The following is a 6015-nucleotide window of genomic DNA, read 5'->3' on the forward strand; positions in this document are numbered from 1 at the left end:
AGCAGGCAGTTTCAATGGCTGCAGACATTCCCTCTTTCTCCCTGCATGCTTCCACCTCAAAAAGGAAAGTACTCTAGCAGATTTTCTGTTCTAAACATCTCCAAAATATGGATTTATTCTGGGTGCTCTGAAACTAGTTGTTTGAAAAATGTTAAGTATACAGGCAACACAACTTCCACGAGAAGTTTCTTATAGAGGTGTTATCAGCTTGTTCAGCTCTCCACCCAGCCCTTAACCCAGGTGGTAATGTCTATCAGTCACACACAGATCACCCCTGTAGAAACTGAGCATGTGTAATCCCCACACCCTAAAATGCAGACAATGTTGCTGCTGACAAAGATGGAGCCCTAGTACATATCCATATGCTGACCACGATGCCACCAGGATACTTCCTCACAAGAAACAGTCATCGTTGTGCTGACAAAGAAAGAAGCCAGGATACGTCAATAAACAGTAACTTCAGGCAACAAGCCATGGCAGCGTGGGGATAAAGGCCATGGCGATCCAAGTTACACGTAGCCAGTCAGGATGCTCAGTCGCTGTTACTGTTCTGAGCGGAGTTAAATCTGCACAAACTACAGCGTAAACGCCACCCTCTATCCAACCTAGATGTTCGAGACGGCCAGACACAAAACCATACCACAGTACTCCCCACAGAACACATGTTCAGGTTTGTTCAGAATTAATAGATGTGTCTCCTAGGAAATATTTTTAAGAGGATGTCCACATGTGACAATTGGAAAGGAAAAAGCATGGGGGAAAAGGACAGATGCATCCAGGACAATGACATCCAGGCAGGTGTTGAAGTCCGGTTGTGTGAATTAGAGGGAAAAAGGCTGAGAAAGTGGCTGGGACTGGTGCTAGCTGAATGCGAGTGACAGCGGAAAGCAAGGAAACCTTTTGTTATTATTCCCGTCCTGTTTTCAGGGAAACTGATCATTCTACTTTCTTCAGAAATGAGCAGGATCATTTTGGAGACTCCTCAATCCACAGCCTTGCTGCCTTCTCTGCAGGAAAAACTTACAAGGCACTGGGCCTTCTGGACAGGCACGCAGCCAGGAGAGAAAACTGCTGCCAACGAACCCCACTCGAGTTACCTACAGCCCTGATGAAATCAGAACACAATGAAATCCCGATCCTGTTCTGGCTCAAAGTCCCTCTACGGCTGGCAGTAACACAGGCAAGATTTTCTTTTTAAGCCTTCCTTTACTTCATTAAAAAGTTTCATATGAATAAAGAGAAAAGCATTACAAGAACTGTGTAAGATAGCTTTGTCATTCCCATCTTCTAGGTCTTGAGTAGGTGCCTATCTCCATACACACGCTTACAGGAGTCTTGCAACAGAAGCTACCAAAGATCCTGGCAAATCAACAGGTAAAAGATAGCAGAACTGTGTGCAATTTGCCATGCTCTGCTCGATAGATAGTTATCCGAAACAGACAGTTTTGACAACGAAGGTGAGATGTGGCAGCCAGACCACAGAGGAAAGGAGAAGAGTAAAATGCCTCTTAATGCATGAAGAATTCAGGCATGAAAATGGAAGCACTTGTTGTACACAGAGAGTAGAGTGGCCAGAGGATGAACTGTGATTACCAGAGCTGATTTTGGCTCAGCACCATAATTCTCTGTACTACTTCCTTCAGGTGAATGCTTGCCAGAAGTATCGCTGGGCAGAATCCAAACTTACATCTGGCCAGAATCAATGAGCACAAGCAGAGACCATTCAAACTGGACTGTAGAGAAGGGGTTAAAAATATAAACCAGCACTTCCTAAAGGCCTCAGAAAACCAGATCGCCATAAAGACGTCCTTTCTTTCAGGATCTTATTTAAAACTCATGGACGTCAGCAAACTAGATGCTTCTAACTGTTAACAGGGAAACTTCTGTGTTTTGTTACTGGGTTTTAATACCACCCATCCAGAACATCGATTTCTTTCTTCTCTGTTGTTTACAGCCTCAAAGGAGAAAACGAACCCATGGAGCTAACAGTGGCTCTCAGAAGAAGGTGTAGGACTTACCGCAGGCTGACCCTAGATGACGAAGGTTGGTACCAGTACACTGTTCCACCACCTTGTACCAGATCTCCTGCTGGCAGCGTTCATAATGCTTCGAGTGTAACACTGCGAAATGTTCTTCTGCAGAAACATGACTCTGCAGGGATAAAAAAGAGAACACACGCTGCAGTGTCTTTCTTCTGAAGTCACTAATTATAATGGAAAGTCCAATTATTTAATGTGATCAGGGTAGAAAACCTCCAGCTCTGACATCTACCCAGTCCTATGACACGAAGGGTGATCCTGATCCTTCCAAAAACATCTCTTCACCTCCCTCCTCTCCTATCCCATCAAACCACTGAGCTATTCTCAAACACTTGTACAAACAGGAAGAGGAAAGTGAACTGATACTAACATCCTCATTTTCAAAAACAGGGTAGCTCCCTTGTGCTGGATCATATGCTCCCTTTTGAGTCCTGATGAAGTACAAAACACAACGACACACAGAAGCTTTGCTTAACCTAATTCTTAACATTCAGGTTTAACTCATCACTTGAGCAAAGGGGTCTTATTCCAGAACTTTGAATTGTTATCTACACAAGATTTTAAAAGCTGTGATTTCTGATTTGAACAAAATACTTTATTTCTCCTGTATATCATGCCCTCTTTCTAAAAATAAGTCTCATTTCTTGTCTTAAATTGTCTGTCTTCAGTCACAGAAAGAGGATGATTTGGAACATTTTTCTCCCATTCATGTGATACTTTCATAACTGCCAGAGGGCAACAAATAATAGTGCCACTCTTCATAATAATTTTGGTTATATCAGTATCCTATGAACGAAAAATTAGCAGTAATGCAGATCAGAGTAGTACAATACACCCTATTCACAAATGAAACATGATGGGTCAGAGAAGTCGGGAAAGACAACTGACAAGAATGACTTACTGGAACAGTTATGCTTTTTCCTAACAGAGACATCACTCCTCAGAGCAGAAATGTATGATTTTCTGTCAACATCTGGCTTTGTTACCTGCATTTGAAGGCAGCTTTGTGATTACAGAAACTATCCTGGAATAATATCGGCTTATATGTACGGCAGTATGTCAGTCCTCTCCTTCCAAGCTGCCTTTCTCGTCTCCTACTCCTGTGCCTCTTCTTATGGGGATTGGGAAAATCTGACTGTTCAGACCAAAATCACCCGGAATGAGGCTTTTGTTTCCAAGCGGGAACCTGCAATGCAGAACTGCAATGGAAGAGCCTGTTACAGAACAACTGGGTCCCCAAACCCGCAGAATGTCAGAACAGACTCCTGCAGTCTCTTCCATGGACCTCTCTTTCGCTGAGGACTGACAGTCTCCCAAGAATTTGGGGAGCACATTAAAGGGTTGCACGTTTGTGGTGTCCTCTTCCTTGTTCCGTCAAGCAAACAAGCACCCAAAACACATTTACAGGTGTTTCCACTCACCCGGGTTTTCTGAGCTCTTCCAGCAAGCTACAAGGTACAGCTACACTAGCAGGGGATGCGGCAGAGCACGGGCTAAGCTCAAACGCTGAGTGGCGTACAAGTGGCCTGCCCTCTCCTACACGAAAGGGTGTGCCAGAGGCTAGATACCGAACTCCACGACATGGTTTTCATCCTTAAGAGACAGTGAGCGTCCTTCCGAGTGATGCCAATGCAAGATGAGGATTTACATTTGAAGAACGGGAGGAACAACTAATGCCTATGTTAATGTGTTCAAGTTTTTACAAGCTGGAGCCTGAATATTTGTAATCAAATGACAAATGTAAAAAACTGTCTTCACATAGATCTAATGCAGAGAACAGAATATACATGTAGCTCACAAGTATATCATATATGTGAGATACACTTTGGGAAATACAGCCAGATCCTTTGCCAGATACTGAACTGCTTGCCTCAGCTGCTTTTAATTTTTGGAACCTCTTTAAAATGTGCAGATTAGGTCTTCTGTAAATACTTTAGACAGTCATAAATATTATAAAGTACAGTAAGGTCAAATTCTTGCTTACCATAACTGTTTACTCTCTCCACAGCATTTTACAAAATATTTTGTGAAAACCAAGCATCTGACAATCTAATTAAACACCAACCCTTTGTCTGCTTTTGTTAGATTAAAATGCGCAGATTGAGATTTATGCAAGCAGTGAAAGAACCTTGTGCAATATTGAAGAGCTGCCTCCTTAGCATGAAGAAGTCTGGAAAAATTTTGTTGAAAGCACATGTGCCAACACGGAACTTTATCTGCAGTGACTCCAAGAAGCATACTACCTTCCTGGGTTAATAAAAAGGAAAACCGTAACTCTGTTAGTTATATAAGTAGTTAAGACCGTGCCAAACTAGTTTCTATCTCATGACTGACTGTACACTAATCGTCGCACCCTTCCCTTACACTGGTCTGGTGACACAAGGAGAAAAGGTAAGTCCTCATCTTCCCTTACCTCCCTGTAACCTGCCTGTGCTATGAAGTCTTACTTGGAGGAGGAGAAATAAGAGATAAAGAAAACATGATTAGGGGGTTAAGAAGTCAACTCCACGAGAGAAGGCCTGGAAGGCACCCAACGTGCTGCGTCCTAAAGATGACACATTTGCTTTTCAAAGCAGTTGAGGAGAAAGAACTTCCACCAATGACAGAGAACCTAGGGACCCATTAGGACCCAGAGTTCAACCAGATGAAAGAAAAATCCCACCCATTTCTATCAGCATTTCCATCTAAACAGAACAGATTGAAAATGAGAGTCTTTAGAGTCAGACTCCTTGCCATTTGCCTAATGCACTGATTAACTGATACTTTCTTTGAATTATTCATTTTGCAATCTTTTTACTATTTAAATCAAGCTGAACAATTACATATTATAAACAACGAAAGCTAGTGGGCGCAGTAATACTCATTTTCCACTGGGTTAAGGACTGGATGAACATTGCAAACCTTTCACTGACAGGAGGACTGTTTGGTTGGACACAATTGCTTTCAATTTCAGAAAAGTACCCCACTCCTTCTTAAAAAGCAAAATTTGTGCTCTGTGGTATGACTGAGTAATCATGTCCTCATCACATAGCAGGCAATTAGGGGTGTCCGTTCTAGACAATGAAATCCAGAAAAGGTTCTCAGACAGGTGGGACTTGTGCTAACATGTACAGTTCCAAAAAATTCAAGAATCTCATTATGTCTCAGGCTCTTTTTTAAGACTCAGTTTACCAAGAATCATCTGGAGTATTACAGATCGCCATGACACCTACAGAATGAAAAACAGACTGTAAGTAAAATTACCTTCTGTAAACTGAACAGTATTGGGTTTAGTTACTAGGTACAGGAGGCCCATGGGACCATTGCTAGAGGAGCATCATTACCACAGGATTTATTCACTGTACATTTACAAGTCTTTTAAGTTGCCAGGAAAAGAAATGAGTGTAAAGACCGTCCATCCAAACCCACCTCCGAGGGATCTCTGACAGCTGTCTGTATCCATACACTGCACCCCACTCTCAGCAGCGCAAGGGAAGACTCCGGTCCCACTGGGACAGGCACACCTCAGCGGGGGCCTTTGCAACTGCCATTTCCCCCATCTCCTGACACGGCTGAGGCAAACCCTTGAATCTGCCTCTGGGTGTTGTTTAAAGTTTTATTCAGTAATTTTTATCTCTCTTTTTATTTTTAGCATTGCAACGCTCTGGTCTTTTACCCGCTTCTCACTTTAGTAAAGAGCTGGTACCGGATGAACTCAGGGAAATAACGTTAACTGGTTTTGCCAATAGCACGGGTCTGGCGTTGAGTCCTACCCGCCAAACGGATACCTGGCGTATTTATCATTATAGAACCCATCTATTTAAACTCAAGTTCAGAAACCGTGGTGAAGCATGTGGCACAGGATGCCTGAACCCTCCCTTCTTTTTGAAGGGAACACCAGTTTTCCACAACTGTATTGACATAAAGAAGGACAGCAAAAACCTGGAATGACTTAATTCCTGAATCAATAAAAAGATCAAGTTAATTATTTTCCCTA

The sequence above is a fragment of the Buceros rhinoceros genome, unplaced genomic scaffold (assembly GCF_000710305.1).
Source record: "Buceros rhinoceros silvestris isolate BGI_N320 unplaced genomic scaffold, ASM71030v1 scaffold12660, whole genome shotgun sequence".
NCBI lineage: Eukaryota > Metazoa > Chordata > Aves > Bucerotiformes > Bucerotidae > Buceros > Buceros rhinoceros.